The sequence below is a fragment of the Metopolophium dirhodum genome, chromosome 2, assembly GCF_019925205.1.
Source record: "Metopolophium dirhodum isolate CAU chromosome 2, ASM1992520v1, whole genome shotgun sequence".
Classification (NCBI taxonomy): Eukaryota; Metazoa; Arthropoda; class Insecta; order Hemiptera; family Aphididae; genus Metopolophium; species Metopolophium dirhodum.
In genome coordinates, this window is record NC_083561.1 from 17,331,531 (window position 1) to 17,346,585 (window position 15,055).

General features: G+C 32.8%; 1 long non-coding RNA gene across 4 annotated transcripts in view; it reads right to left on the reverse strand.

Moving 5' to 3' along the window:
* Positions 1-3,918: 3,918 nt before the first annotated feature.
* LOC132938678 (uncharacterized) overlaps positions 3,919-15,055 on the reverse strand; it is an 82,078-nt gene continuing 70,941 nt past the window's right edge. The window contains exons 5-6 of one of the 4 annotated variants that reach the window (XR_009663936.1): positions 8,736-8,922; positions 3,919-7,888 (exon numbers count right to left, since the gene is read on the reverse strand). This is a non-coding gene — a long non-coding RNA (uncharacterized LOC132938678). Of the gene's footprint in view, positions 8,923-15,055 lie in introns of all 4 variants that reach the window. The other 3 variants (XR_009663934.1, XR_009663935.1, XR_009663933.1) reach the window with 3 other exon arrangements.

The window sequence follows — 15,055 nt, forward strand, 5'->3', positions numbered from 1 at the left end:
TATATACAGGGCGTACTGCAAGCACATATAACAATCGGACCGCGTGCGAGAAGAGACATTATACCTTGCGAAACCGAAGCGATCTCGTCGCATATTTGCTATTTATTACCTATGTGTTATCATACCACACACCCTCGTACATACTCAAGCCTCTCGATGCGTACCTACCGGGTGTATACATACCGCACGGACACCCTCGGTCTTGCTGCAGCGTATATACGTATACGCGCGCGTGTCTCACGTTGTAAGTGCAAAATATGTAAAAGCGCCCGAGCAGTGCATGTATATATTATATATATTTATGTGTGATGTCGGGTGTTGAGGGGGTGGAGAGTGGTCGCCCTGCGGACGAGGGTTGCGAACAACGAGAACGTGTACGGCGTGCGGGGGTGGACTATCGCGGGCGTGCAGAGCGAAAATGAAAGTAAAAGATAATTAAAAATGGCCGCAGCCGCGAGCCGGACGCGAACGCACTTGCAACTCTGATATATATATATAATAAATTCATGTATATATATATATATATATGTGCCATGTATATTTATGTATATAATATATACACGCAATGCCGGTGGCAAAGTCCGCTCGCCCGCCCGCTCGGACCCGAAACTTTGCAGTGTACTCGAATGTGGCGGGGGCGGGCGGGCGTCGGCCGGTCGTATTTATGGTGACCACAGACACCCTAAGGGATCGTTAGCGTCCGGCGGCCATGTTTATTTCTCTTTGTCTCATTCCACTCGCACACCCCCACCCCATACCACCGCACTGCATGGTGCAGTTCGTTCTTTGTATAATATAATATATACATATACCACCAAAGTATATGGACCGTATATACTTATATATAAATATATATCCGCAACGTAGGTTCGGTAAAGCTCTTTCAAGATTATAAATATAACAATATATATATAATATAATGTATTTACCCAAGCGTCTATATAATGAATTTATACGTAGGTTTTCGGTTCGTCGAAAAACAAAACTTCGGTTTCGGTGAATATTATCGGTATCTCTCTCTTGACTTTTACGAGACTTTGAAAAAATAAACACACTTTAATCATGTTTATATGATTGGATATTTTAAATATCACCGTTCTGTTTTTTTTCTAGTACCTACCAAAACTTAATATTTTTACGACTACAGTCAACACTGCACGCATTACACATTATTATTAATTCATGGTTTCGTTTCTGGTTTTATCAAACAGTCTATATAAAATGGCATTAACGTGTCGCAAATATAAGCGACCTAGGTATGATATTTGTGTTTGAAATATACGAAGACCTAAAACTATAACAAATGAACTTATTGATAGAATCTAAAACAGAATCTCCACCTAGAAATATCGGTTGTGATTCGCTACTAGTCAGACCCAATATGGGTTTTATTACATCACGTACATATTTTGTTTTAAAATTCAATATTATACTTACAATTAATATTAATATAATCAGTGTGCTAATACTAATATACTTACTATATATTCATTACTCATGTATAGTGTAGAAATCGGCAACAGATGATTCGAATTTTAAATTGTTTTTATGCTTCTCCGCAAGAAAAACATTATTTCCGTTGTAACTATTATAGGTAGGTACTAAATTACGTTTATACATTTGCAAGATTTAATTTGCTGTTATAAAATCGTAATAATAATTAATAAAGGTATACATAAAAAAAAACATTTTGTGACACCTCGAGTCCATAAAATAAATACCTATAGGTATCGTTATAATTGTTTGGTTTAGTATCTATATATATACTATATATTATATATGGTAATAATATACACATAACGAATTAATGAAGACAATACTATAGTAAAATATGTTGTAAGTCAAAACACTCATAATATATTTATAAATAGCGTTGAATAAGTACTATAATGACACTATAAAAATACAATATTAATTTTCTTTTTTAGTATCGTAGTTTGATTTTATTAAAAACTCGATTAAAACGGTACAATGTTTATTGTTCATCCGTCGTATTTGAAACTCCGTATTGATTAGTTTAACATTTCGGTTAATATTTTAGGTACCTACGTAATTAGATAACAAGATTAGAGAAACACAATTTTTTAAAACACCATTTTATGTAAAAGTTTGTTTTTTTTGCTGGAAATGTAAAAAAATATTACGGCAGGTATGAAATCGGCATATCTACCAGCTATACTATCTCGAACTTGATTCTGATTTAACGGTTGATTGCTCCCGAGTCACGAGCATTAACAAATTATATAATTGTGCGTCGCACTCGTCAGTCACAACGTGCGTTACAACTTATAATGATATAATATTATCCTGAAATTTCCAATTATATCAACGGGAGTTCTTATTTTGCCACGAGTTCAAGCACAACTTCAGTCTATATAATATTATTATTGTATACTGCAGCGCCTTAATTTACACGACAATTTTAGACGTTCATTAATCAAACGAGATTGATATACTTATCAATTATGTATTGTTTAATCAAATATATCATTTTGTGACGTTCTAAAGAACAGTTGTATTTAGCAAACTGGAATCGTTAAATTAATTAACTTCTAAAGTTAGAATAATAAAAAATATTATAATAATAATTAAAATGGGAATATCGCTTGGATTCTACTGATATTTTATATTATACTATATTAAACTAATTAGTAATTATATACATTATAGTAGTATACACGTATCTAATCAAACATTAAATATCATTCATATAACAGTAGATACGTGATAAATTTAGTTAGTGTGCAAGGGAGTAGGGCTCTGATATAAATGAAAAATTTAATTTAGTTTTCTAAGTTTTACTTTTAAACACTAAAATATGCAAAGGTCTTATACATAAGATAATGTATAACAATAATTGTTATTAAAAATACAAATCAATAAGTAGTTACAATAATTAATTATGAAACGTGAAAATTATTTATGATATTATATTGCATGTCTTATAATCTGTTGTTTGTGACATTTAATGTGATTGGTGCAGAAGGACTGTTTATTTAAGCGTAAATTGCCCTCCAACTTGGCATACTCTTTGCAGCCCTTTATTTGTTTTGGTAAAGTTTTGTTTTTATTTCATATTATACGACTTTAGTTTAACGTATAATTGCATTCATGTAACAAGTGATCTACCTTTTAATATTTTAGGTGTAGACGGTGATCAAACATTTTATAAATATTTATTTGGGTCGAACTCTGATTTATTAAATCAAACCGAACTTGAATTGAACCTAGAATCATTTTAAGTCAAACTTAAACTCAACATTTTTTATCATGTGCAAATTAAAACAACCATAAATCATAATTACAATTATATTTTGAGTTTTCGTATTACCTATTATAGAAATATAGAACGTAAATTGTAAACATGTTTTTAATTTTTTCTCAACAACACAGCCGTGGATCGGAATATTACCATGTTTACCAAAAAAGATTTTTGAATTTTTCCCGTTACAATAAATACGATAAAAACAAAAATAGCAACGAATGTAGGTGGCCTCTAATAATCTAATTATTTTTAAAAAGTAAATAGTTATTATACATTTTTTAAAATAACTTTGGAAGAACTATACAAATATTTGGTCTTTACACTATCGGGGCCAAAAAGTCTGGTTGACAAATATTTTGAGTTCGATTTTCCAACAGTAAAAGATGCTTGATAGTTATAGTTGCTTTATAGTTCGAATTTTTTTCATACAGAGTTCGAATTTTGAACCGAACTGCGCATCGAGGGTTCGGTTCGAAATTCGAACAGTTCGACCCATCACTAATATTTATCAATGGTTACCTACATTTATTTTGTAGGTACTATATTATGTATGGTACTAGTGTACTACTTCCGAACTCTTATCTCGACAGATGACATCTTATCGAAGCATAATAGAGGTCGGTAAATAAAAACAATGAATCAGCCATAAGTATTCATCCGATTTTTAATTGATATGCAAAAGTTTATCGTACTTAAATTGTATTAAATCGAAGTTGCATATTTTTTTAATGCATTTTTATTTGATGGCCTAATTAATTTGTATACCTAACAATAAAAATGTATGTACAAGAATTTCGTGGTAGATTGCTTGATATATTAAATCGGTAGATCGCCATCACCTGCCTCATGAATGCCCGCATAATAGTAAATATTGCGATCGGTACATATAATATAGGAACATTTTATTTTTCGATATATATATAGGTTAGGTTAGACTACGTAATAATTATTCATACATTTCAAAGTAAGTATATAATCTCAGTGACTAATAAATAAGAAATTTCGCTTTGACATATTTGTACATAATTTGTCCATTTGTTTTTTAAAATTTAAATTTAAATTCAAATACTACCCATAATTGTTTTTTTTATATCTCCACGTACCTCTGCAGCTCATATTTTTTGGTCATATAAAAAAAATTATTTTATTTTTCAAAAACCGAGTGACTTACCTAATTTAATCTATAAATATCATGTATGCTTTTCGAACGCAGCTGTTGCGTCGTGTTGAGTTAACATGATGTATGTCAAAATATCCGATGATCGGACATTTACCACACACCCGACCTATTCATCCACTTCGTCGTGCTGTCAATTCCCATTCTGTTTATAACTATTAAATATCATGACTACGGGCGTCAAATCGTCTATGAAATATCGCGCCGTAATAGGTGAAACTCACTTCGAACGCCATTTGTGTCTGACCTTGTAGATCATATTCAAACGTTTTCAGCCCGAATCGTCCACTACTTTCAATATTATACAGTCATTAATCCGACACATATGGGACCAGAGCTGGATCAGATTATCCAAAAATCCAGACTACTGGAAATACATCTTGTGTATATAATGTATTATATAATGTTTATTATTATGTATTATTATTTACTTGTAATTAAATTATTGCGTAAGTGCCTACCTATTATGCATTATAAGTAGATCGTTATAAATTATTTTTATTAATAACAAACTAAACAATTTTAATTTTAATTACTTTATATATTTTTATATTGGTAGGTCTTGTGTTTTAATTTTTTCGCTTAATAAGGAATGGTTCTTCATGTATAACTTAATTTTCTCAATACCATCAGTTCTTCTGATCATCTAATCCCGTTTTTTCCCAGCCTGATTACAGAGATTGTACTTCTGTATATATCATATAATAATATTGTAATTTGTACGTACGTATGTATTGTATCCGTAATACTGTTTGACTTTCCGGTATCGTAATTTCTGGAGAGCCATGAACAAACACTAGGAGGGAGGACGCATTGTTTGCACGCGGATACCTACACGCAACTGCATATGTGTATATGTGTGTGTGTGTGTGTGTGTGTGTGTGTGTGTGTGTGTGTGTGTGTGTGTGTGTGTGTGTGTGTGAAGGTAGACCTACGAAAGACCTGTGGCAGGTCGGACGGATGGCGAGTGGGACGTTCGCAGGAGGATTCAATCGCTGTGTCAACACGGGCGTCCGGTTATCAAAATTGCCCCCCTCCCACGCCTGGAATACCCAGAGGGATCATCGCATGGACTTATACATATATAGGGGACCATAATAATATAATATAACGGGAAGAAACTGCTCTGTACCACTATTATATGCCCACGCTGAGGGTACCGAAAATCGTCTAATCGTATTATATGTGTGTACCTAAGTCTTGTGCGGTTTTGGCTTTGGTCACGACACGGTTTTGTAATTCGTATAGCGCACGCGGCGAACACGGTGCGCAAGTCACGATTCCTGCACTATAACAATATTATAGTATTCTCTTTAATTTGGTGTAATATCCGGTTTAATCGTTATAACGTTCAATATAGGTACCTAATATATTATCTAGATGACGAAATGTGCTGTATTATGTAATTGCGGCAAAATTCACTAATTTGTGGTGAACTTATTAATAATCATCACTTTATAAACAACAAAATGTCTAATTAATCAGATTCAGTTTAACCAAACGTATAGTAAGGTATATAGTTAAAAAGAGTAATAGTTTTGTTACTTTCATTGTGGTTTTTGATGAAACGACCTTTACATGTAAATATATTAGAAAAGTGGTATATTATAAAAAAATATTTTTATTTTTATATTATACAGATAAGTAGTATACACCATGTTCCTAATCATACAAAACTTTTCAATATTTATTTACCTAGAATTTACTTAATAGTACCTATACCTACATAAAAAGCACAATATTCTTCGCACATTAAAACAATATCAAATAGCATTAATAATTTTTGGTATAATTTAGGACAGTATAAAAATTATTCTGATTAAAACGGGTATGACGTTACAGCTATTAATGGGTGATACAGTTTTCAATCAAAATCGTATCTTTCCATTTTCAGACGATTCACTTTTTGGCCAACCAAAAAGTTTAATATTTACTTTATATTATACATTTAGTATACTATAAAACTTTATTGATATTATTTGATAATATATGTATTAAAACCTATATAATTGTTGTCATTGATTATTTGGTTAATAATAATTAGATACATAAATAAAAACATTTTATATAACTTATAGTTTTAATATTTGTGATAATTTTCTGTATTATGTGTAATGTAAATTTGGTACCTATCTACCTATAAATGTGTACAAAATATAAGCATGCTTATAATAACTGAAAATATTGATCAAATAATTACTTACAAAAATATATATCATTATTCTTATTTTGTATATTACATTATTACCTATATAAATTGTATACAACTTATATTTTTAATAATTTTCGATAATATGTATAACAGAAAGTAGATATTCAAATTATTGGTTTAGTCGAAAAGTGAATCGGCCAAAAAAGAAAGGGTACAATTTTGGCTGAAAACGGCCATGTCCCTATTAATCTTGTTAGATGAAATAAGGAAACACACACTCATTTACTAGGAATGGAAATTTTCCGTACTCCGTGAAACCAATTTGTGTTGTATATATTATTATTTATCATCATAGTCCACTTAAAGCAGGATTCGGTGTCGCTCTGCAGTAGTAATCCTACCAGTGTTTGGAAGGAACGAGTTCCAAAAGCAACGAATTCCTGGAACGAATTCCTTTTTATAAAAAAAGAACGAGGAAATGAACTAGTTCTTTTTTTCAAGGAAAAATAACAAAATTGTTCGTTCTTTTCTAGTTCCAATAATTTACACAGATAATTATGTAAATAATTGAAATTAAGATTTTTTTTAATGTGAATAATGTATATTGCTAATTAGTGATCGTTATCGAGTATTGATTTTAAGACAATCGGCATACGTTAGCCAACAATTTAATTTTGAAGAAAATCTCAAAATAGAATTATAAAATATGTACCTTCCTATACTTGTAGTTATATATTATAATTAAAAATGAAAGAAGTATGCATATGAAAAAAAAATCATAAGTCATTAAATAAAAATTTTTATTTTATTTGGAACTAAAAAAGGAACTCGTTCATTTTCCAAAGGAACGACAAAGGAACGAATTATTTTTTTTTTAAGGAACAAGGAACGGAACGAATTCCTTTTTATAAGGAACTTGCCAAACACTGAATCCTACTCACCTATTTTGTTACACAAATGATGTTCGTTTCATTCGTTTACAAAATAAAAAAATTCCAGTATTAGATGAATATTATAAAAATACGTCTCGGTGGACATTGTAGGGCGTTTGACTATAACTCTGTCGATAAACATTAAAACTGATGATGTGAATATAATATATAAATCTGAACGTTAGAGCATATGGTCATAGAGTAAAAACAGAATGAACGGTTAGTATACTATAACGGTTTTAGTTTATTGTTCGGCGAACTCATCGTCGTCATATGACTCATATTCTACCGATTCCATGGTGAATATACGCCGTTTGAATCAGTTGGCAAGCCAGGCGGTCGTTGGTTGAAAATCATGGTACCTGAAATAATAATAACTTACCTAGTACATTCGAATCGAATCGATTTGTAATATTTTTTGTACCAGCTCCTTTCGAGTCGATAAATCGACGCATAAATCGTGCGCTTCAGACCCGATAATATGAACACATAATATGATGTCTACACGGGGGACCACTAACTGCCGTATAATACGAATGCTATACTCGTAGGTAAGCGCGTAATAGGCCAGTTGTAGCTATATATGGATGGTTGGGGTATGTAGGGGTTGGCAGGCGAAGGACTGGTTTCCTTTTTGTTTATTGACGGAAATCCACGGCAAAGGGTCAAACGGGGACAACGTGTTTTGGTCAGCGACCGTATATATTGTAGTTACTGCAGGGGTCGGTCCCTCGCGGCGCGCGCAACCCCCCACCCCCTTGCACAGATGACTACAAGGGTCAATGAAAACACCGACGACCCCACCGCACGCGGCGATTTATTATATTACTGTTGCATTGTATACGCGGTACCGACTGCAGCGAGGAACGGGATTATGAGGGCCGGCCGAGCACTTCCGGGGTCATTTCAGCTGCCCGATGGTCACGTTCGGGCAAAATGGCCGGTAGTAGGACGACCATCGGTGGAGCGCTACCTAAACATAACACTTAACTGAATATTATGTCCTAACCTCGCCGCATACGTTATCGTGCCAACACAACTGTATAATATACACCAAACAGCCTCGCTGTCGTGCCTGAAACGGGTAAACGAACATTTTAATATTTTTTTTCAAACCGTTATTACATCGAGGTTATGTAAACTAAAAAAACCCTGTACCGTAATTGTGGTTTTTTAATAATAAAGAAATATAATTTTCAAAAATCATACTTCGAAAGTATCGCGATTGGATGATATTATAAGCTGTCGGGAATGACATCTCACGTCTTATAGTCGGTTTTTGGATCTCGCTGCACAATCCGTTAGCAGTATTTATACATTCAGCCAATTTTTCCGTTGAGAATTTATCTTTATAATCACTAGTGTCGTAAATTAGATACTTCAGATGTAAATAAACCTAAAAAAAAACAAATCACGTTAAAATATTACTTATAGTCATTTCTAATGTTAATAATATACGTCGATGCGTATATATTATTACCAGTTGTACAAATTAATATAATTAAACATTCGTTAAAACACCTATAGTTAATACTTTGATGAGCGTTCTACTTATAAAGTTCAAGACGTTATAATATCTACAGTATATATTATATATTTAGATTTCAGGTACGGTAGTACAAATATATTTGAGCAGTTTTAAAAGTTTCAATTCCCAAGTACTAATATTTTTTTAAATTATTATAAATGAGTTTTTAAAAATAAAAACCATACTAAAGTTTAAAATTGTCAGTTTAACACATATGTTTTGTTCAACATTTTTTGTGTTTACAAATGTTACGTCAAAGTCCAAAAAACAATAGTCAAATTTAATTGGTATAGGTAGGTACTAGGTACTGATATTAGTTTACTATAAACTTCGATTCGATCAGCTATATATAGCTACGGAAGCATACTACTTGCGTCTGAAATTATTATCAGTAAGTGAGTTGCGTCCCGTAAAAAAAGATTCAAAAAGGTCATAGTATATTTGCGTCCCGGTATACCTTTTTTAATAACCTAATAAAATTTCGCCCCGAAAATATCGATATCAAAATGTTAATAAAAAATTGTATTGATGTTCATTTTAATTTATAATATAGAAGTATAAGTAATAAACAAGTTAGGTATTAGGTATATAATTCAAAATAATAAAAAAATTTATGTTTTAGATTTTGCCATGATAATAATGGCAGAATAGGGGCCGAACTGCCCCCATCCACAGACTTCTATACTAAATATTATAAAGAAATCTGTGCCCCCATCCCAAAAATAAAATTTTATTTTGCATTTATACGAATATTCAGGTAATTTTATTAATTTTTAGCGCATATTAGTACATTATACGATCTTTAAGTGTGAATCAGGAAATTCAAAACATTATAATATCAAAAAATATTGTTTTCATAAATCATTTTAATATTTACTTTGATGGTTACATCGCAATCGCGTTTATACCATTTTGTAGTACTTCGTTTTCGTACTTAGATAAACCTGAAGTGTTAAAAACTTAAAAATGACTAAAGTCGATGAACATCGTTATAATTCCGTTTGCGTGCCTATAAAAAAAGTCTGGGTAATTTTCATCTTTAGTTATTTTGAAAGCGTTCTTTGGTAGTATTTTTTTAGGTAATTTAAATCCAGGCCCTACTCATAACGTGTACGCATCATACGTGTGCATATATTATAACGTTGTTGACGAGTACGTGAGATGGACTAATGATATTATACGACGAGGACAACATCGCGCCGCAGCAGTACTGTCATCTCGTGGCGTGTTGTACTTCGTCGCGTTGCGGTTTTCGAGAAGAATCTCTCGTGTACACACTGCAATACAATATTATAATAATATGTATAATGTGTGTGTGTGTGTGTGTGTGTGTGTGTGTGTGTGTGTGTGTGTGTGTGTGGAGGAACAGCGGACGAGGCGCTGCAGAGGACTCCGGGCTGGCTGGCTGGCCGGTCGGTGGTGGGGAGGACGAAACTACCCTTCCACCGCTTTAGATTGCGGATTAATGACGAATTAGCATATAAAGTGACGGTTATGTCAGGGCGAATGTCGTTGGCGCTGGGCCCCGGGCAACTTAAAACGCCGCCGTCATCCGCCGATACACCCGTCTAATGACCAAGGGATTATACCCCGTAAACCCCTCGCCCCACCCCGCGCCTAGTGCACGCACCTCCATCCCCCGCCTTAGCTTGGTAAAGGCGCGCGCGCGAGCCGAGTGGATTTGTTCTTGTTTACCGAATCTATTATCATAATTTCCCCTTGATCGCGTCACACGCGCGCGAACTTAAGACGACTATGGGTTGGTATATATATATATATACCACGCACGTAAACGCAAATTTGAATTATAAGCGTTAGTCGCGATAGTCGTGACGGTGCTGAGACGAGAGCGACTGAAATCGGTGGTGGTAGTAGAGGGAAATGGTCGGGACACATCGTTCACGTACGATTTCTGCAGGCAAACACCTTATATTAGGCACTTGGTATAATATATTATAAATATTTATACATATTATATACATTATGTCAATATGATATATACATATACAATACACGAGTACAAGTGAGCGCTCGTGTGTGTCCTGGTTTGTGCGTCGACCGGACAAACGTAAAAGAAAAGTGAGAAGCCTCCCCCTCCCGTCCACTCTTAAATACCATAATATATAATGTACACATATATACACTCGTGCTGCAACCCTCTGCCGCCGACGCCGCCCGCCAGCCACTTTCGTCGCTAATTAATTAACGGACTTTGATAAAACCCACTGTGTACATCGTCATGTATATATACGTACACAGTGTTGTTTGGTCGTCGCGTTAAAAACTTTTTTCACGGCCCGGTAGTAATTAGAGCTGTTCGTGATGGGATTTGCGGGTAGTTTGTGCGTGTGCGAGGGGAAGAGAGTTTGAAAGCTTCATTTCCCGGTGCTGCTGCAGTTTTTCGTTTTGCAATTTGCAAGTTTTTTTTTCCTTTTCACCCGACCGTAATTAAAACGTATAAAAGAATACGGTCGCCGCGCGAACATAATGATATTAGGTAGGTGAAGAAAAACATGAAGTATTCGAGTATATTTATATATAGTATTACAACAACCACATTGAACCCCGAGGAACGACTGACCCGTGCGTGAACACGTCTTGTGTCAACTCTCACAGACATATTCATACATACATACATACATACATACATACATACATACATACATACATACATACATACATATAAATATTATGTTAGGCTCATATAGAACGACTACATCTTGATGCTGTGACTTTTGGTGTTATTTTTCACAAGTGCGCATAATAACGTTGTGTACAATACTGTACATAGATTATACCATAGTGTTATATTAATTATATCTGCTGCTAGTCACAAACAAGTAGAATATAATACTACTAATTACTATAGTAATAATAATAATAATAATAATAGTTAATTTAGTCTAAAAACCTCTGCAATTGAAGTACCTACGGAAAAAAACTACATTTACAAATAATAGTATAATATACCTGCTATAACAAATTAATAATAACATTTTAAATTATACATTTAAACATAAATATATGTTTCTAGGCTGGGTATAGATATTTTTATTTTCTAACCAATTTTGCGTAACGCTTGTTTATTAACATAGAATAGAATAAATAAAATATTAAAATTACCTAATTCACAATAGGTATACAATTAATGATTACTAACTAATAATTATTAATACATATTTATGATTCATACATTTTCTTCGAAGTGGAAAATATCGAGTAGCGTGCTATGTTTATGTCACACGATCACCTCACAACCATTACTAATAGGGCTAATTGGTCTTATGGAGTTAATTTAATAGTAAATCGTTCAAACGGTCGTCCATTATTTCGAGGTTTTTGCACATTTTTTTATCTTTTATATTGAAAAATTATTATAAATTATCAATATTACTAAAATTAAAAAAATCAATACTATGAGTGTATTACCCTACAAACAATAACTTTGAATAACTTCAATACCTTAGACATTCAAAGTGGCGCGGGACGATTGAAAAATCGCTTATCGGATAGCTTGTAATAAAATATAATATTATTATGATACGGCCGCGTCAATGCCTATTAAACTCTCTATTACAATATTATTTAATATATACGTTGGACGAGTTTTATAATTCATTTTACACGTGCTTTTAAGTTAAATTGTTTGGTTTCGAAAAGAGTGTGAAAAAAAATGAATAATCGATGACGTTAAAAATGGTTATAAGACTATACTCCACCACTACATAATATTATGCATTTATAATACATGATGCACCTGTTGTGTTACAACGTAAAATATATTTCATTAAACGGTTTGAAAACTATATAATATTATAAGTAGGTACACATTACACATGTTTCGTTATACGATATAAATGTGTGTTATAAATACTTGTGCAATATAAAATCTCACACAGTAAATGTTGTGTGTCAAAATCATTTTTTACTACCTACTTGATACTTCAACGCAGGATATACATTCACGCGTACAAGCCCGTTTTACAAGTTTTAAAAAACTTCCATATTATGAAGTATAATATCATCACGGGGAACAAATAAAAATCGTATTATGTAAAGAATTTCGTTAAATAGAATTAATTTTTTTCGAAAATGGCATAGTTTATTATCATCAGCATTTACCGAAACTGCGTATTGCTGTCGAAACTATTGTGTGGGTACAATATTTAAGAAAATATCAAAAGTGCTCTGCCTCCACCTCTCCTCAACAGACATGAATTTTTCTTCGAAATCGAGCACTACATCAGATTTAGTACATCTGCAGTGCAAGTGCATGCAGGCAGGTGTATCGCGCGAGCGAGTGCGGTAAAAACTTAAGTAGTAAAATGTTCTCTCGAACGCGGGCGTCCCATGTACGTTTATATATATTATATATGTATGTATTTAGTTACCGGTTTAGTCAAAGTTTCGTAACCACGATCCCCCGGCCCGCGGCTAGCCTCCTCGCGTTCTACTTATATTATTATTATATATGTGACCTATCTCCTCCGCATAAACCTCGGCGCAAAGTTTCTTATCGAAGATTTCAGAATCAACCACCGCGCACATACTTTCAAAGCTCTCGCCGCGTGCGTAAACTTCAAGCTGCGATCGTCGAACTTGCGAAAGCGAAGAGGTCGGCCCAAGTAGTCAAAACGCGTTAAAACAGTGTTCCGACTTGATGAACAATCCACTCGAACAAACTACGGTCCGACTCTCCACCGCGCCACCGCCGAGCCTCATGTCAATAGTAATAATTGTTTTACGTTAAATTATTATATTGTATTATACACGCCATATTTTATGCACTTGCAGTAAATAAATAAAAGAAAAGAAGCAATTGTGAAAAATCCTTGGTGCGATGTGTAGTATACGTATAGTCAGTTTTTGAGCGTCACAAACTTCTAAATCGTAATTGTCTCCAATTCGATCCGAGTGATACGATTTATCACGTCATAATATTATCTAATGTGTTTCGAAACAAATCTTAAATTGTAATGAAAGAAGAAAAAACAAAACAGTATTTACTTGTTGCATATTACGTCAGTATAATATTTAGTCTTAGTGATCTATATTAAAGTATATCGTCGACTGTCAAGAGATTAAGTGCACATTTTTATTTTTATAAAAACAATAGAAGTTGTATAACTTTTATAGATTTATTTAATTAAAAAACAGTCAGTTTTGACCAATTAGCTTACGCTAAAATGCTGTTACTTTTTGAATAGTGTGACCAATCGAAAAATTCTCAAGATGAAAATCCTTATAATAATTTACAGGAACTTAGACTTTCTCAATGTATTTAAACTCTCGGAAAATACTATTTGCTTTACATTTTTCAGTTATTAGTTTGTTTTTTCGATTTAATAACTCCAAACATAATATTAAAACATTACTATTACTCTTGTCTATCTTAACTTTTGATATTAAATAGCTTGAATTATAATTAAAATTGTAATCACCAAAGAGATAAATATGCTTGATGACATTCATGTTATTTGTTAATTTAGTGTTAAAAGTATAAGACGCATTGTGGGCTGCATTAAAATGTATAATATTATAATAATTGAAACTAATTTAGGCTCAAAGTATGGGTAACGGTTTAACCTAAAAGAAAAAAGAATAAACTTAATCAGAATAATTAGATATCATAAAAAATTGTTCAAAAAAAAAATTATATAAGTCTTAAAGTTCCTAGTGTATACAGTAAAATAAAATAAACATTTTCTGAGAGCCAGAGGCCGGCTCAAGCTTAGTAAAATAAAATAAAATCATCATATTATCTTATTGGTTTTTGTACGCTTCAAACTAGCATTTCATTAATATTATTTTCGTTGGTATTTTGTACACCCAATCATTTTTGATAAAAGCTCTTTAGTCGGTTTTCGTATATCATGTATTTATGTTTGACATCTGCAATCAGTAATAATTGGTGTTCTAACTAAATCGGTATACTGAGAAATATTAATTATTATTCTTTCTACACGTTTGGAATTTTGAATAGTGAATACTTATAATAATA